This window comes from Drosophila miranda, chromosome 2 (genome assembly GCF_003369915.1).
Source record: "Drosophila miranda strain MSH22 chromosome 2, D.miranda_PacBio2.1, whole genome shotgun sequence".
NCBI classification, from domain to species: Eukaryota; Metazoa; Arthropoda; class Insecta; order Diptera; family Drosophilidae; genus Drosophila; species Drosophila miranda.
In genome coordinates, this window is record NC_046675.1 from 30,551,583 (window position 1) to 30,570,246 (window position 18,664).

Below are 18,664 nucleotides of genomic sequence, written 5' to 3' on the forward strand. Positions count from 1 at the left end.
ACAAAAACACACACACACACATACAGACATTTATCATTATTCACACAGATACAGATACATTATTATTGCTGTTGCCCTCGCACATTTGTCGGTGGATTCCATGTGTGTGTGTGTGTCTGTGTGTGTGTGTGTCATACACGTTAATAATTGTAAATACAGATACATTGGAGGGAGGCTGGCAGCTTGAGGGGTGGAAATGGGTGCTTTTTCCTGGCATTTGTTGCGGCTTAAACGTAACCACACATTTGGGGAAATTAATGTTAATAAGCAGCTGCGTTTTTGCCACCAAGCAATCCCCCCAATCCCTGAAACTGATTCCCCAATCCCCACAATTCGGATCGTTTGCCGCTTACCCCATGCCCTCAATGCTGCCCCCGATTCAGAGATAAATCTCGTAATATTTTAAATTATTGAAGAGGTACAGGGCAGGCACAGCCCAGAAAATATCAAAGGAAATTATCAACAAATCAGTTTCGCAATTATAGAAAAATATACAACAGTTAATACATTATTTTTAGACATTTTTGTGTAAAGTGCGGAAAAAACTAGGAATATTTTGGAGAGACCCAGAGACGGGGACCCAAACGAGACATTCCTAATCAAATTTTAAAATGTTATCCTAAGTATTTCCATTTATTTGGAATATTTGGAACCAGTTTCTTACGAAAAATCCTAACTTGAATTTTATATATTAAATATCTAAATTTGTGTTTTTATATATTAAATATCTAAATTTGTGTTTAAAATAATTACATAATTTTTACATAATTATTAATTAATTATTAATTAATCCTATATCTTTGGAATATTTTGAACCAGTTCCTTAAGAAAATGTCCCCTAAAATGGCATAACATTTAAATTGTATTACTATTTTTATATATTCAAATATTTAAATTTGTGCTTAAAATATTTACATAATTTTTACCTAAAACAAAAAAATGTCGTAAATTATTTATTAATTATTTTATTAATTAATCTTATATCTTTGGAATATTTTAAACCAGTTCCAAAAAAATGGCATAAAATCGAAATTTTGTTACTATTTTTATATATTAAATATTTTAATTTGTGTTTAAAATATTCACATAATTTTTACATAACACACAAAAATGTCTTAAATTATTTAATGATAAATTTTGTTTAATTTGTTTGTAAATCAAAACATTTTTCCTACATTTTAGGGCGACTCAGGATTCTAAATTTGTAGGAATGGCGCTCGATATTTATTTGAAAGTTTCTTTTATCAAGATTGACCCACAAATGTTTTTCCTTGCAATGAAAGGACTTACCCAAAATATTTTTGGTTTTTTAAAGCAGTAAACTCCATTCATTTAAGATTAAATTTTAAATTACGGAAATACTTAAAAATAATTCATTTAAATTAAGTTGAACAAAAAATAGCCTTCTGGCAATTAGTTTGAAATGCAAAACTCCTACTAAAAAAATGGTGCTATAAACTAAAGCGAAATTTAGTTCAAGCCACGGGCATTAGGCCGGGCAATGAGTGTTTTGGGCCGCTTTTTATATGGCCCCATAAAGGCTGTAGTGCTGTTTTATGATGCCAGAAACAGAAACAGAACAGAACAGAACGGGTACGGTACAGAATATGGTTACGATTATGATTATGGTGTATGCTAAGAATGGGGGATCGTTAAGAAGTGCACTTTGTAGAAATGGAGTGAATCAAGCACATGCAGGCACGAAAAGAGAGCGAAAGGAGGGGCGGAGAATAGGAGGAGTGACTGAGAGACATGTTTACTGTTTTTGGCACGAGGCATGGACCTTCATAAGTTATCTAAATTCACAGTTATACTCGTATGTATTGTCTGCCACTCTACTGTTTATACCTCCCGTTCGAAGCTTTCTCTCTAGGTCTCTCTTTCTACCTTAATTTTTGTCTTTCAGTGCTCTCCAGTGTTGGCAAATTTTAAAAATTTTATTACAAAAATATCTTTAAATATAGACAACTATTTTATGAGAAAATACTAATCTATTAATAAAAAAAGAAATCTTTAAAAATAGCCAACATATTTTTTAAAGAAAAAATTGTTTATTTATTAAATGAAACAAAAATAGCTGTTGTTTCTGTGGAAAATATGCAATAAATAATAGAAATAAAATAAAAAAACACTTTATTTATTACATTTTTATTATATTTTGTCTATTCTTTATGCTTTGAAAGCTCAGATCTGAACTCCGTTCACCAACCAACGTATAGCAACATTTGTTCTTATATTCTTGAGGCATTTTTTAATTAAGTGATTTATGCACATATGTATGTACACATATATATATATTTATATTATTTATGTATATTTATAAGCAAAAGATCGAAGCAAATTTGAGATGGTAATATATCAGATATCGTTAGACATCAAAGGCATAGCTTAGTTTTTCTTTTTTTTTACGAACAGAATTGCCACATTTATTTTAATAGAATTTCAAAAATAAAATTTTAAAAATATCTAAAATATTTGTTTTAAGTCTGGCTTCCTCCGGCCAATACCAAATTTTATTAATTAATAAGAATAATTTAATTTAATACAAATAATAATATAGTTTATTTGAATAATAATCTATTATAATATTAATTTAATATAATATTAATTTAATATAATAATAATTTAATATAATATTAATTTAGTATAATATTAATTTATTATATATGTACATATATATTTATATATACTATTTACATATATACTTATATATATAATATTTATTATAATATGAATTTAAAAAAATTTTTTTTTATTTTAATAAAATTTAATAGTAACCATTTTTCTGCCAATAGAACTTTAAAAATAGCCAGAGCTAGCTATAAAGCAGCTGAATTGGCAGCATTGGTGCTTTTTGTTGCTTTCTCGTTTTCTCGTACGCGACGTTCCTGCCTGCAACGCCCCCCGCCCCACCCCAGGCCCTGCCATAGCCTTGCGAGTGCAATTGTAAAGTGCATAATTTTATAGCATACTTTTGGGCAGCTCCGTGCTTTCGCTGCTTATTGCGACGAAGTGGCCTTTGGCCTGATTGTTGTTGTTGTTTTCCCTCTGACACACACACACACACACACGAGCACAATTTACATTTTTATGTTGATGATGTTGGTGTTTATGTTGATGGTGATTATAATTGGCAACCGTGATGCGATGCAATCATTTTTGCCGCCTGCTATCGAAGCGTTGTATGCCCCCCATTGTTTTTGCTTAGACTCCCAGATGCAAGCGGCAAATTAATTAATTTTCACCCATTTTTGTTATGTAGAAACATTATTATTTCATTCCGCTTATTGTGTTGTATTTATTTTTTTGTGCATGGGGCATACGTATGCGTTTGTTTATTTTTCACAGGATTTTTGCCTTCGTATTTTATTTTTGCATTAAATTGATATGCGTGAAGGATTCATTTAATTGGCAAAATATTCTGCGATTTTTCCAAAAGGAATCTACCATCGGTATCTAATAATCGCAGAGAATGCACCCCCCCCCCCCCCCCCCCCACCCACCACAAAAAAAAAAAAACAATAAATTGGGAAAAATATAACAGGAATTTAAGAGCAATTAAGGAGAAAGTAAAGCACTAAGGCGCATAATTTATGAAAGCAATTTATCAAAGCTCAAAGTGCACCAAAAACTTTGCTATTTATTAAACAAATTTGCGATAAGTAATTGAGTTTTCTAAACAAAAACAAAGCCAGACCAGAGACTGAGGTGAACCAAAAATTAACTATTCTGTGGGGAAAGTGGAAAGCGGAAAGCTTTCTCTTGATTTACAAGACAAGCCACCTTTCGGTTTGTGTGTTTTGTGTCCTGCATTTAAGCCATGTCTCTGCCTCTGTCTCTGTTGGCCAATTGTCACAGTCAAAGGCCTCTAAAATCGAGTAAAATATTTACTTTAGTTTTAACAATTAATGGAAATTTAATGCAGTTGTATAAATCACAGACTGGCAGGTCAAAGTGCAGTATCCAATAAATTTGTTGGGAAAAATCTTGAGTAAAAAAGAAATGAAGAAATATTCGAAATTTAAAGATTTACGCATACGCAATGATGCACCATGTTTCTGCCTGGTTCACTCTTACCAACATAATTAAAATTGTGGTTGAATTATATATTGCACCTGTGGCGAATGGACCGCAGGACTACCCTCCTCTCTCTCCCTCTCTCTGGGGGCAAACTCTGTGTGAAGTCCACAGCACTTTTAAGCCTTTCTGCCAGGCTCCCATTCCACTCTTTTTGCAGCCGCTACTGTCTCTACTTTGCAACACCTTCCACAAGGCCCTGCCACAAAGTTAAAGTTGTCTGCCTGCCTGCTGCTACTTTTTCGGGGGCATAAATTTTAAGTGCAACACATTAACGGGTTGCAACCCAGCAGTGGAGTGGCGGAGGGGGAGGAGCAGGCACTGCGGCTGGAGGCAGTGGCAAATGCATCTAGCGCACAGCTGCCACACAGCGGCTCTTAGTAGCACTTGCAACATATGGATGTCGTGTTATAATTGCCACAGCCGCAGTGGGAGAGAGAGGGGCAGTGGCAGAGGGGAGGGTGGGTGGTGGGGGTTGGAGAAAACTTCACCTAAATGACTTTCCATAAAGCAACTGCTGCTGCGCGCGCCCTGGCAACCCTGGTTTTTGTTTCGTTTTTTTTTTTAGGTTAACTTTTCTATGGCGTCCTCTTACGGCTTGCGTTTGTACCTGTGCCCCATGCACCATGTAGCATGCCCCCCCAGGCTCCTTTAGTGAGCTGCATTATTCTTTGAGCTGCTACGTTTGTTCAAACATTTTGTGGCACTATTTGGATAACGCTTTTAGAGGGTGCTAGGGGTGTTCATGGTAATCTTGGATGTCGTCATGGCATTTTTTATATTTTTTTTCGTTGGATTTTTAAATTAAAATTTTTTAAAATAAAAAAAATAAAATTAGTATGCAAATATTTTATTAAATTATATTTTTTTAAAGCAATAAATTTTTTATATATTTTTCCTTCGAATTTTTTAAATTAAATTATTTTAAATTAAAAAAAAAAACTATTTTCTCCAATATTTTGACTTTAATATGCATATATTTAATTTTAAGTTATTTTTGTATTAACTGAATATATTTGTTATATATTTTATCTTCGAATTTTTAAAATAAATTATTTTAAAATTAATTTTAGCGTAAAAATTGTAAAAAGTAATGGATGTATCCTACATTTTGGCATTAGTATGAAAATATTTGATTGAAATATATTATATTTTTAATTAATTAAATATATATCCTACAAATTTAGTATTTTATATTTATTTTACAGTGTTTTTATGTTTAGATTAAATATAGACCGTACAAACAAGACTTTTTACTGTATTAAAAAGCATTAATAAAATAAAAAAATTAACTTAAACTAAAATGATATTTTTTTAACTGGATATTTTATTTTTGAATATTTGTTAGATCGTTAAAAATAAGTGTAGGAAATATCACTGTCCAAACCTTTAGATTTCTATTTTTAGGGGAATTTCATGCATTAAATCACTTGATTTTTCTTTCTTTCTTTATGGTTTTCTTTTTTTATATTTATTTTTTTTTCTGTATTTTTGTCTGGGTTTTCTTTCTTTTTCTGTATTTTTCTGGTTTTTCTTTCTTTTATTCCAGTTGTAATAATGCCCAGCCAGTCTGGACAACATAATCACGGGTTTTATGCATATAATTTTCTGCATGAACAGGTCCTAAAACCCGCTGCCACACCGCCGCCGCCCACCGGCCCCCATGGCCACTGCCTTTCCACCTCCTTTCCAACTCATGCTCCCACTTAAATATCCATGACCAAAGCTGTTCATAGTCCTTAGGTGCTCCACTGGTGATCCACTCCACTCCCCTTCGCATTTGCCACACTCCAATCCAATCCGCTCTGTTCTTTGGTGGCCCCGTTTGTCATGAATAATGACTTGCCACTTGATATTGTTAGCAAATAGCGAAAATTATTAATGTGCCTCAGACCAGGGGGGAGGGGGGTTGTGCGTGTGGGCAGTGGACAGTGGGCGTGTGTTTAGGCCTCAACCAAAAGGTCAGCCAAAGTCTTGGCTTTGTGGTTTTCCAGTGAAATGCAACCGAGATTGTTCTGGTTCGATACCGCCACATCGGTTAATGATGTGGATTTATACGAATTTAAATGAGCAAAAAGTGAAAACCGAAGTGGAAAGAAAACAGGAATGAAAAGAATAAACAGAAATGGGAGAAAATTCCAAGATAAAAAAATCCCCTTATCTGTTGTGGCTGAAAGTCCAGAGCCGCCGAACATTAATCTTTATTTTTGTAATAATTTATTTAATTTTTTTACAATTTTTTTCTTTTATTTTTTTTGTTGTTTTTTGTTTTTTCTCCCATTCTTTTCGTTATTTTTTTTCTTCTTTTTCCCATTTATTTTTTTAAAATATAATTCCTCATATTTTGTTTTTCCTTAATTTTTTGTTTTTTTTTCCCATATATTGTTCTTTATTTTCTTTTTTTGCTTTCTTTTTTTTTTTTGTTCCTTTCTTTAAATATATTTGATGTGCCCTGCCATAACGGGACTTTTTTGAAGGACGTTTTTGTGCATGAGAAACGGCCCGGGTCCTGTCCTGAAGTATTATGACATGAATCAATGGGGCAGCAGTCCAAGTGATTTGTTTATAAATAAATACCATGAATGCCATGAACAAAAGGGAGCTACAAAAAAAAAAGACAAATAAAATGGAAATGAATTTTAAAATGCAATGAAAGTGCAATCCGGAAAGGGCGGAAGGGGGGAGGGGCTCTGGATAAGGATTCTGGGGATTGTAAAGGGGGTTGGAATCTCGGAATCAGAGTCGAAATCATCAGCAGGGGTCTCCTCGGGTTACTCTATTAAAAATGCATTATGAAAAACACGTCTGTTTGTTTCTCTCTCTCTCTCTCTCTCTCTCTCTCTCTCGCGTTCTCTGGGTCCCTGCCTGATGGATGCCATAAAATGGCCGTAAAAAATGGAGGATTATATGACCCGCATGAGCATGTGCCCCCCACCACCCGCCGCCCTTACACAGGTACATGCATACGAGCATATATTCTGCTACCTTCGATGCTGCATTCAATTGCAACAGAAGGAAATAAACATGCATCAACCTCGTGCACACGCATCGCCGTAAACATGTCGCCCTGCCCTGCCCTGCCCTGCCCGTTGGACCGATGGAAGGACCTCAGTAGCCATTGGCATGGGAACACACGCTACCAACCGAAACCATGCACGACATGCCACTCATTTCGAGTGGTTGCCGTTGCCTCGCCGCCCCCCTGCCACTCCTGCCACATTCAGCAAGCAATTGAATAAAAACATTTCCCCCTTTTGGGCTGCGTCTTTCATATGCCGATTAAATTAAAGTTGCAACTTGTACGATGAGGGGCAGCATCAGGGAAATGCCACAAGGCTATTGTCTGCTACAAAAATGAATACTTCTAACATTTAAGGAATAAAGAAACAATTCTTTTCCATGGAAATCCATCTAGTAAAATCATTAACCCACAACGAAATCAATCATCAGGCCTTGACATCGAGCTTCTTTTTATGCTCTCCGGAATAGTTGATTCATTCGAAGTGAAAGCAGCACAAAAAAAAATGTGGTGGCATAAATAAATCTGCTTTTTGTGTGCAGCTTAAAAGCGCAAATATCGAATATATATTTTTTGTTGTCTGCTTTCTGCCCGGATATAGAAATGTAAATACAATTTATGCATAAATGTGGGTAATGCCACACTCTGTAGACGCATTGCACTTATAAAAAACTATACAACATACTCGTACTCGTATCTGTCGGATTTTTTTTTTCTTTGTTTTTTTGGTGTAGTTTTCAATGTCACTTGGGGGCCGTTAAAAAATGTGAAAATATTTGATATTTGCAGCTTACGCGATTGCACGCGATAGTTCCATAGTATTTCATTTCATTTTTTTTTTCTTTCTCTCTTAGTTTTTCGGAATATTTCGCGTCGGGGGATTACAGCTTACGGCATTTTACAGCTGAAAGCGAGAGGCCATTCCTTTTGTTGAAAATTTATGGGAATTCAGTTGGAAATTTCAATGATTTCCATTAACATTTGGACTTTTGATTAGCAGCAGCGTTTTTTAAGGAATTTTTTGTTTAAAAGGAATCAAATTATTTTCTTGTATTGAATTTGAAATTTAAAAGTATTGTTAGAACATTTTTCTGGTTATTTCTAAAAGTTTCTGTCATTTTTCTAGTAATTTATGGTGTTTTCATTATGTTCTGGTATTTTTTTTTGAAAAGCTTTCAGTATTTCTTTGGATATTTTCTGGTATTTTATATAGTAATTTCTGATATGTTTTTTTAATATTTTTGGGTATTTTCTATAGTATTTTCCAGTATTTTAAACTGTATTTTTGGTATTTTGTTGATTATATTTCTAATATTTTATATAGTTTTTACTTGTATTTTAAACAGTATTTTGTTCTATTTTATATAGTATTTGGTCCTATTTTATATAGTATTTTCTGGTATTTTATGGGGTTTTTTCGGTAATTTTGTGTATAACATTTTCTGGTATTTTATATGCCATTTGATGTGTTTTCTGGTATTTTATAGTATTTTCGATAATTCACGATAATTTAATGATCTTAAGGTATTTTTAGCATATAAGATTATTGTATGTTATTTTTATATATTTTTTTGTTAACTTTTTTAATAGTTTGGAGTGTTTTTTCTAGTATCTTGAGATAATATTGTCTTACATTTTTCTGGTGCTGTTTTTTGATGTTACTGTTCAAGTATACTAAAACATTTTCCAATATATTTTGCTATTTTTGCAGTACTTCTGATATTTTTCCAGTATTTACTGGTATTTTTATAGCATGTTTTTATTTTAAACTGACACTAATATTGGGAATTTCTCTTTTACAGAGTTAAAAGTATCGTCGAGTATCCTCTATCGATTTACTGCCAGGTAAGAAGACTCTATGTATCCCCTAAAAATACCTACATCATACATGTACACACACATCGTTTATTTATCCTTTGGCTACTCTTCAAGTCCTTCCTTTGGTGGACTGTAAATGTTCTTGAGTATTTAAATTGGTTTCTTCCCTTTTCTATGGTTGAGAAATCAAACCCTTGACGTGAGGAGAGCGTGTAATGTCCATAAAGTGCACTCGAAATGAAATCATGCTAACACATGTAATTCAGAATCAAATCAAATTAATTATCTGCTGGCCAAAAACATACATATAAACTGTTATAAAATCGAATTAAAATTACAAAACATTTTGCGGTTTGGGGTCTCATATCCATGGCAAATGAGCCATGGCCACTAGAGCTCTGGCTAAATATTTTTCATTTATAAAATTAAATTCAATAAGCTGCAAACCAACAACAGGACTACAATTACATATGTATATAAATTTATCAGAAATAATAGATATATATTTGTATATTTATCAGATATATTTGGGTTTTACACAGGTATTTAGTGGTATTTTTATGGGGCCCGGGCCCCAAACAAAATGTGATTTGGCGCAGACATTTTATCGCTTCCTGAAACGAGTAGCAATCCCCAAAAATTAACATTATTTGAGGCTGGCAATTTATTAACATAATACAATTTTCAAATGCATTTCAATGCATTCTCGAAATTTCGAATGCATAGTTTGGGGCTTTATCTCGGTCGCAACCGGAAAAGCACATCACATGCATGGGCGCGGGGTCCCCGTCCAAATTAGCCAAAAAAACACAGGTGGAATGGCCTGCTGGAACGACAGACGGCTCATTGAACCAGCATTTGCTGCGCTCGTTATTCTGCCTCCATTCTGGCGCTCTCTCGCTCTCTGTTTGCCTCCAATTTTGGTATTTGCTTAGGCGGATGCATAATTAATGCATAATTATTGACAACAAGCAGTACAAATGGCAGGCGGAGGGGTCTGAATGAGGGGGTTCACTGAAGTTCAATTCCCCCCACAAAAACAAACGCACAGATACACTCGGCGAAAAGTGGCAAAGCCATATTTAAAATATATATTAGGTTTCTAAGCACAAAAATGGGGAAATTAAATAGAATTTATTTTGATTTTGGGCCCATAATTAATCCAAATATAAAAAAAACTGAAATATAAAATAAAATAAATTATTATTATTAAACTAAATTAATTATATTTGGAAATAATATTCAAATAAATTATACGGAGCACTGGCTTAGAGGCGCTCGACTTGATAACAAAATGTAAAACATAAAGGAAATAAATACCCAAAAATAAAAATAAATACATAACCAAAAATAAGCAAACAAAATAATAAAAATAAATAAGTAATAAAAAATATAAAAATATACAAAATAAATAAAAAACCAAAAATAAATAAAAAATAATTAAAACAACATATAGTAAGTAAATTAAGTTGTATTATTTAAATTAAAACGAATATATATATTTCTTAAAATATTAAATTAAAAATGTAATGTATATTTATTTATTTTAAATATAAAAAAATTTTCTTTTAAATAGGAAATATATTTAAATCAAATACATATGTACATATATATAAATGTATTTAAATTAATTACATTTTTAAATCAAATATTTTCCTATTAATGGTAGAATTTAAATGAAAAAACTTTGTTTTCCGGAGCAACCCTCTTGGTTTAAGTTATTAAACTGTTTGTTTTCTCTGAGTGTATGTTCTGTATGAAAACTGCTATGCTTAGATAATTTTCTCGCTTACAGTGTGTGTGTGTGTGTGTGTGTGTCGTGTTTTTCAGTGGCCAAAAAAGATAACAAATTGACTTGCCATTAAATATTATTATCAATTTGCGTGCACAATTTTTGGCTGCTAATTTTCATTTAATTGCATATTAATTTTGTAGATATTTTTTGTGGCATGCTTTTAGGCACTTCAAAGAGGGAGAGAGAGAGAGAGAGAGGGAGAGAGAGAGAGTCCAGTAAAACACTTTTGCTTTCAGCGAGTGCTTTCCAGTGTGTGGCAGTGCCTGTGGCAGGCACTGTGGCAGAAGTTTCCTGTGTTTCCAGTGATTAATGTGCCGCAATAATGTTACCCGAGCCTTTAAACCAAAAGGGAAATGGCTTAAAAGATACAAAAACCACACACACACACAGAGACTCACACACATGCCCCTTCCACTTTTCGGCTTTTCTTAGAAGCTGGCAAATATTTTCGTCTGTAACACAATGGCTGTTAATGGGCTTGCGATTTTACTCTATTTTTGGCAGTATTTTTTCTTCTATTTTTTTTTTTAAGTTTTAAGCATAACAAGCGATAAATTAAACAGAGCTCCTGACAGCAGCCACACGAAGCACTGGGCACTGGCCATGGGCCATGGGCCACGGGCCACTAATTGCGAGTCCTATAAAAATTCCATTTCTGGCGGGATTTTAAAGTGCTTGGCCTTTAAGTATGCTACAGATTCCATACTTTCGTCTCTGCTTTGTGGCATCCACATACATTAATTAATTATGTTATTATGCACGCAAAAAAAAGTTTACTGTTTACTGTCTACTGTGGCGTTGGGGCAAAACTTTTGCTGCAGCATGCAACAAAATATTGAAAATTAAGACCCAACCCCACGGCCACACCCCACACACGCAGCCAAAAGGACGACCGACCTGCCTGTCCCTCAAAAAGGTGTAAGGATTTTTATATGCAGAAAAGTTTCGTCTCTCATGAGCTTCGCTTTTCGTCTGGCTGCTTATACACATTTTAAGCGTTTTTATAGACACTTTGCTGCCACACACACACACACACACACACGCGTGTGGAACGGGGCGTTGGCGTTCTTTTTTTTGTTTTTAATGATTCATGTGGTACTTAAAAAGATGCCACAAAAAATAGGTGCAAAATAAGGGTTAATATTAAGTGTTGAGTGGCAAAGAGAGAAGATTAAAACATTATATTGATGGGATTATAGGGGGGACACGGATAGGGAAATGTGGATAAATCGATGGAGCAAGATTGTGTCTGGGGCAAAGGATTGTGTTTCTGAAACGATTTTCAGATAATTTTGAACCGGTTATAAATAGGTTGTTAAATGGTTAACAAATGATTAAATATTACTGCATTAAAGTGTTAATGGAACGGGAATAAAACGGATAAGAAACGGATTACAAACGGATAAGAAACCGATAGGAAACGAAAAAGGAACTGATAAGAAACGAATAAGAATCGTATAAGGAACGGATAAGAGACAGATAAGAAACGGATAATTAACAGATAAGAAACTGATAAAAAAGAAAGAAGAAACGGATAAGGAACGGATAAGAAATGGATAACAAACGGATAAGAAATGGATAAAAAACAGATAAGAAACGGATAAAAACAATAAGAAACGGAATATAAACAGATAAGAAACGGATAGAAACAGATAAGAAACGGATAAGAAGCGGATAAAAAAGAGATAAGAAACGGAAAAGAAACGGATAAGAAACGGAAAAACGGATAAAAAACGATAAGAAACGGATAAGAAACTTATAAGAAACGGATAAGAAACGGATAAGAAACGGATAAGAAACGGATAAGAGACAGATACAACACGGATAAGAAACGGGAATGAAACGGCTAGGAATCAGTTTTAAATCGTTTATGAATCAGTTATGGAACGGAAATCTTTAAGGAACGGTTAAGAAACGTTTATAGCTGCTTCGAATCGATTATGAATCGGTTACGAACCGTTTCTCAATCGTTTCTAATTGTTTTATTATCTCAAGATGCATCATAACGAATTCTTGCATTACGAATCGTATACGAGCTGGTAATGAAACGAAATCGATATGTACAACTTTCTTGAGAATCTGAAGTGGAGCTTGCGGTGAGACCCTGCGATGCGATGCGGTGCGGTTTGTGGTGTGAGGTTTGCCTGTGGCAAAAGCTGTGATGTGACTTGTGTCAGAGTTTTGCCGAGTGCGACAGGTACGTCGAACAGGATTCAAAGACTAACAATTGTCGATAAATCATTACAATGCCAAATGCCCGCCGCCCTAGTGGTGTTTGTGTGCGTCAACAGAGAGTGAGAGAGAGAGAGAGTTAGTGTAATGTTTGCACACACACACACACACACCGCACACACGCATACAGTAAAGTCTCTCTCCAGATGTGTACATTCTGGGCACACACCTACGCGAACACTCTGGGCCTGACTGACACTTGAATAAACATAAATGCATGGCGTTTATGGTAAAAGCACCCACCGGGGGCACTTATCAAGGCCCCAACCGCCCCCAAGAATGCTGTCAGAGCCTTCTGGCCACAACACTCCTCCTATTGTTCCTGGCCTGCCTCGACAACGGCTACTGGTGCCCCGAGGCTGCTCTCGGCATGAGTGATTGCTCTCCTGCATACGAATATACACGTATATGGGGCACAGAGAGGTCTATGCTACGTACTTGCTGTCATGCGATACTTTGACAGCTTTCTTTTACCCAAAGAGAGCGAGAGAGTGTGTTCCCAGGGCTATAACATGACAATGCCAGTGACGCTTAAGGCGCTCTATGTAAATTTAATAAAATTCTCAACTCTCTGTTCGATTTTCGAACAACTTTCTGGCTTCAAACAGGTGGTACTGCAATCAGAGTTGCCTTTAAAACGAAATGAATATTTATTAAAGCGCAATGCAACTCTGAAGGGAGAGAGAGAGAGAGAGAGAGAGCGATAAAGGCAGTGAAACGGTAAAAGGCGTGGGCTGTATGTGTGTGTGGTGGCTCAACGCGTTTATGCCTCAATAAGCTCATGATTAATAGCCCGTCTCGGTGGCTTTGTAATGAGCAAAAGGCGAACGAAACCAAAGGAACACCGCCCACCGCTCAGCCCCAACCCCAACCCCACCCAAAGGGCAAAGTAGAAGAAAAACTGTGTGGGTAGGAAAATCATCAGCAAAGCCCTGAGTTTTTCTTTTTTTTTTTTGTTGCTGTAAAAGTTTATAAAAAATCCTCATAAGATGCGCGGCGACGTGGGGATACAAATTCGCTGAAAGGCAAAAAGAACCTGAACCTGAACCGCTGAAACTCAATTGAGATTCTAAGCAAAATGGATGTAATGATCAATGGATCGAAACTATGAAGCGGGGAGAATGTCTTGAAGGTTGAGTGAAGGGAAAGGAATGAAGGAATTCCAAGGAGATGGGGTTTAAAGGGGTCTAAAAAGTTGATTTTGAAGATAGTTTTGAACCGGTTCTGAAACGGCTAAGACCTTCTATCGAATCGGCTATGAACCGGTTAAGAAAAGGCTAAGAAAGGGTTATAACACGGTTATAAAAGGGATATGAAACGGCTTGAAATGATTACGAAACGGTTATGAACCGGTTATGAACCGGCTATGAACCAGTTATCGATCATTTTGAATATTTGAATTTGAAGATGCATCTGAAGATCTGTAAATCTGGAAAAAATTGATTATTTATATGAATTTGAGACAGTTATGAACCGGTTAAGACCTTCTATTGAACCGCTTATATATTGAAAATTATAGAGCAAAATTTTATAGAAAATTATGATCTGCTTAAGAGCCTCTTAACTTGATACTGAAACGGTTATGACCCGGTTAGGAGACGGTTATGAATCAGCTGTTTTTTCTCCTGCATATCCCTTACCTTTGAACCAATTAAATAGCTACTGCGAATCGGTTAAGAATCGTTGGCTCTCTGGCTTTTCTTCAAGCTTTAAATCTCCTTTTGTATCGCTAATGAATCAGTTATCCAGATTTGATAGCCAACCCCATAAATAATTCAAATTTAAGTACGAATCCCAGTGCCACCTTTGAACCGTGAACCACTATCACATGCAAAGCTCTCTCTGGCTCCCTCTCACTCCCCCTCTCTTACCTTCAAATGAGGCGCACAGCATTAGAGAGGGAGAGAAGCAACCGCTGATGCTTGAATATTTTGTTGTTGAAAGACTTTTGCGATGAGGAGGGTCTTTGAGGGACTTATGCAAATATTGAAGGAGTCATCCTGACGGCATCGTCGTCATCTCATTGGCATCGTCACCGCAAATCGTTGCTTCACACACGACTAAATCATTTCCAGGGTCGGGGAGGGGCCAAAGAGGGGCCACAGCTTAATGCTTTTACCATTACCATATGGAATATGGCATCGTTTTTGGGCTCCAGGGATCCAGGGATGCCAGCTGTTTTGCTTTTTCTGTTTGTTTGTTGATTTTGCGTTTTTTGGTTTTCAGGTTCTGGTTTTTGTTTGCTTTCGCCTAACGGCAGTTAATGTTACGTGTAAATGCGCATTTCCGTTTCCGCCGTGTGCTGCAAAAACCGCAGTCACACCGACACGGCACGGCACGGCACGGCACTCTCATCCTTCAGACCCCCCCCCTTCAGATCGTCTTCTTCGGGTGTCACATATGCCATTTTGGTGGTTTGTCAAAAAGCCAACTGTTTGACAGGAAGTTGAAGCAAAGAAATTTTACAGCCTGTTTGCAGTTCACTTGAGAGGGAAAGACAGACAGAAAGTCCTTAAAGGAGGCGGGCAGCAGGAGTGTGGGTGAAATATGATAAATAGTTGAAGGAAATCTGCAAAATAAAGGTTTATTTTGATTCAATTTAATTCTAAAAATAAAAGCAATGCTGGGAAAAAATAAAAGAAGTGATTAAAAAAAATAAATAAAAAAAAATTAATAAAAAAATTAATAAAAAAATAAACTAAAAAAATAAATTTAAAAAAAGTAATATAAAATATAAATAAAAATATTTATAAAAAATAACTAAAAACAAAAATAAAAAATACCTAACAAAATAAAAAATAAATTTAAAATAAATTTAAAAAAAAAATAAAATAACAAAAACATATAAAAAATTAAATTTTCCATACATTTACGTCAGAAAGGCCAACAAATTAGTATCCCCTTCAATACTTTTTTTCAATTCCCAATCAAGGATCCATTGCGGTTTCTTTTTTCCTTTTCTCCATTTTTGGCTTTGGCTTTTTTCTTCTTTATCTTTTATGTTCTTTCGGCTCTTCATTTGATTATCGTATATTTCCCTTTCGGACACCCTTAGTTCAATGACATTTTTAATTGGCTTGATCTCCCTCTCAGGCACTATCTCTCTCTCTCTCTCTCTCTCTCTCTCTCTCGCTCTCTCCCTCTCTTTTAATCCTTGTTTTTTGCAAGCCTCTTTTTTAACTTTTTTGATTTTTCTGAACCCCCTCTGCCCCACTCCCTTTGTTTATAATGAATTTAAATTTGCTGCTAAATGCCTAAGAGCGAAATTTTCCTATTTTCTGCTTTTCTGTTTGTTGCGCTGCATTGACTCTGCCTCGCTCTCTCTCTCTCCCCATCCCTCTTCAATGGCCACTTCCTCGCTATCTCGGACGTCGTTACTTTCATTAGCAGCTACGATTTTGTATACCCTACAATGAGGGGGTATATTTATTTAGGAATGCCAAAAATAGAGAGAAGAATAATGAACAAAAAATAAATTACGGAGTCGAGTTTATGTTGTTATTATTTAATACCATTATTTATTTAGTTTATTTATTTTTTGTCTTTTCTCAAAAATTATGGATTTTATTTGTATTATTATTATTATTTAATGATATATTATTAGCTAATTTTTTATTATTATTATAATATTTATTATTATTATTTTACTATCGTTTTCTTTATTATTTTCTTAATTATTATTCTACAAAAATTACTAAGTCGAGTTTTTTGTTATTGTGGAGATAATGTTTTTTATCCCCAGTCGGCCGACTAATTATTTCGAATTAAATAAAACTCGGCGCAGAAATAAAATTACGATATGTTCTTTAATGCGTGACATCCAAATTGCAAGTGTGGCTTGCCTGCCCTTTACATTGCCGCTCCGATCGCTAAGCGCAGCTTCGCTCGGCCGACGTCGGTAGGCAGACGCAAAGCGGAGATAGCGAAGAGCGAGCTGGCAGAGAGCGTTTAGCAGGGCAAGCAAGCGCAAAGCTTTAACAAACAAATGAGTGACATAGACATAAGTAACAAACAAAATAAGCGGCTGAGGGCCAAGAATTAGGTGCTATTTGGCCAGCAGCTAATCGGCTGGGTTCTGCTCCGAACAGTTATTATTATTAAATAATTTATTATTATTTTTTGTTGTTATTGTTTTATTATTTTTATTTATTTTTTTGTTAGTTTCCTTTTTTATATTTTCTTTTTATATTTATTATTCTACAAAAGTTACATCTTCGAGTTATTTTTATTATTATTTAATGATCTATTACAATTTTTTTTTTATTATTAAAATATTTATTTTGATTAATATTATTTTATTATTCATTTTTATTTATTTGTTTTGATGTTTATTATTAATTTCTTATTTTTATTATTCTACAAAAATTTATTTTATTTATTTATTTCACTATTATATACTAATTTATTATTTATTTATTAATTTTGTATTATTTGAAAATTATTATTATTATTATTTAACTATTTATTATTCTACAGAATTCTGTTCAGTCTCTCTACGTCTCACCCTACGTATATCATATACCCTACCATATTAACAATTAATCTCTGAAGGGTATCACATCGTCCCATCATTGCCTTTTTGCACTCCCATTTTTTTGTATCTTTTTTTTGTGTGCCTTTTGTGCACTTCCTGTTCTCCGAAATTGAATTACAATGTTGTCGCTGCACTCCCCCCCTCCACCGCCTCTACCCCTGCAGTGCCAGGACCTCTATTTTTCACTCGTTGTTGTTGTTTTTGATTTTTTTTTTAATGTAATCAAATTGTAGACGAATTTTTGTTCAACTCTCTCTCTCACTCTTTCATGAGCTCTTGGCAAGTCATTTAATTTGGCTTTTTATAAAAGTTGCGCCTACACCACATTTTTGTTTTTTATTTTGTATTCTTTTTTTTTTTAGCAAGTGGTGTGAACACAAATTGCACTCTTTTGCTGCTGTTAAAGTTTTTATTTACTGGAAGTCCTCTCCACTCACCAAATGAGTTATTAATTGAGTTATTAGTTGCAGCAAAATAGCGGCAGTGGGAAGGGGGAATGGCATTCAATTGGTTGATATTTTTAATGGGAATTTTATGATTTGTAAATGGAAAAAACAAACAAAAATATATGTAAATCCGGTTTTAATTGATGCAAGTTTATGGCTTAAATTGGAAGATGAAAATGTTCTTTAACTATGAGATTGGGGCCTCTAAAGATCGGTTTTAGATTTGTTGGTTATTAAGGGTTAGGATTTTGGAATGCCTGTAGGTCTAGGCTGTTCCCATTTTAGCTGTTCTTGTTTGAATATTGTATCGCTGTAAATATTACCTTTTTCGGCTTGAATTTTTCTGCCACTGAGTGGTCCCACAGAAGCTGTTCTCACTGAAAATACTTGCTTTTTTCGGCTTGAATTGTTCTCCTGCAGAGTGTTTCCAGTGAAGCTGTTCTCACTTCAGAGTGTTCCCACTGAAAATATTACCTTTTTTAGGCTTGAATTATTCCCCCCAGAGAAGCTGTTCTCACTGAAAATACTTGCTTTATTATTATTATTTATTAAATATTACCTTTTATAGGCTTGATTTTTTCTTCCAGGGTGTTCCCAGGGAAGCTGTTCTCACTTCAGAGAATTCCCACTGAAAATATTAGCGTTTTTCGGCTTGGATTGTTCTCTAACACAGTGTTTTCAGAGTAACTGTTCCCATTGTGACTGTTCTCTATTACCCTTTTCTGCTGAAATTGTTCTCCTAC

At 34.8% G+C, this 18,664-nt stretch overlaps 1 protein-coding gene across 1 annotated transcript in view; it reads left to right on the forward strand.

Moving 5' to 3' along the window:
• Positions 1-18,664, forward strand: part of LOC108156572 — a 220,604-nt gene that overhangs the window by 17,082 nt on the left and 184,858 nt on the right. The window contains exon 3 of the mRNA XM_033388648.1: positions 8,899-8,941. The gene's annotated coding sequence lies outside the window, so the exon portion shown is untranslated. The remainder of the gene's footprint in view (positions 1-8,898; positions 8,942-18,664) is intronic.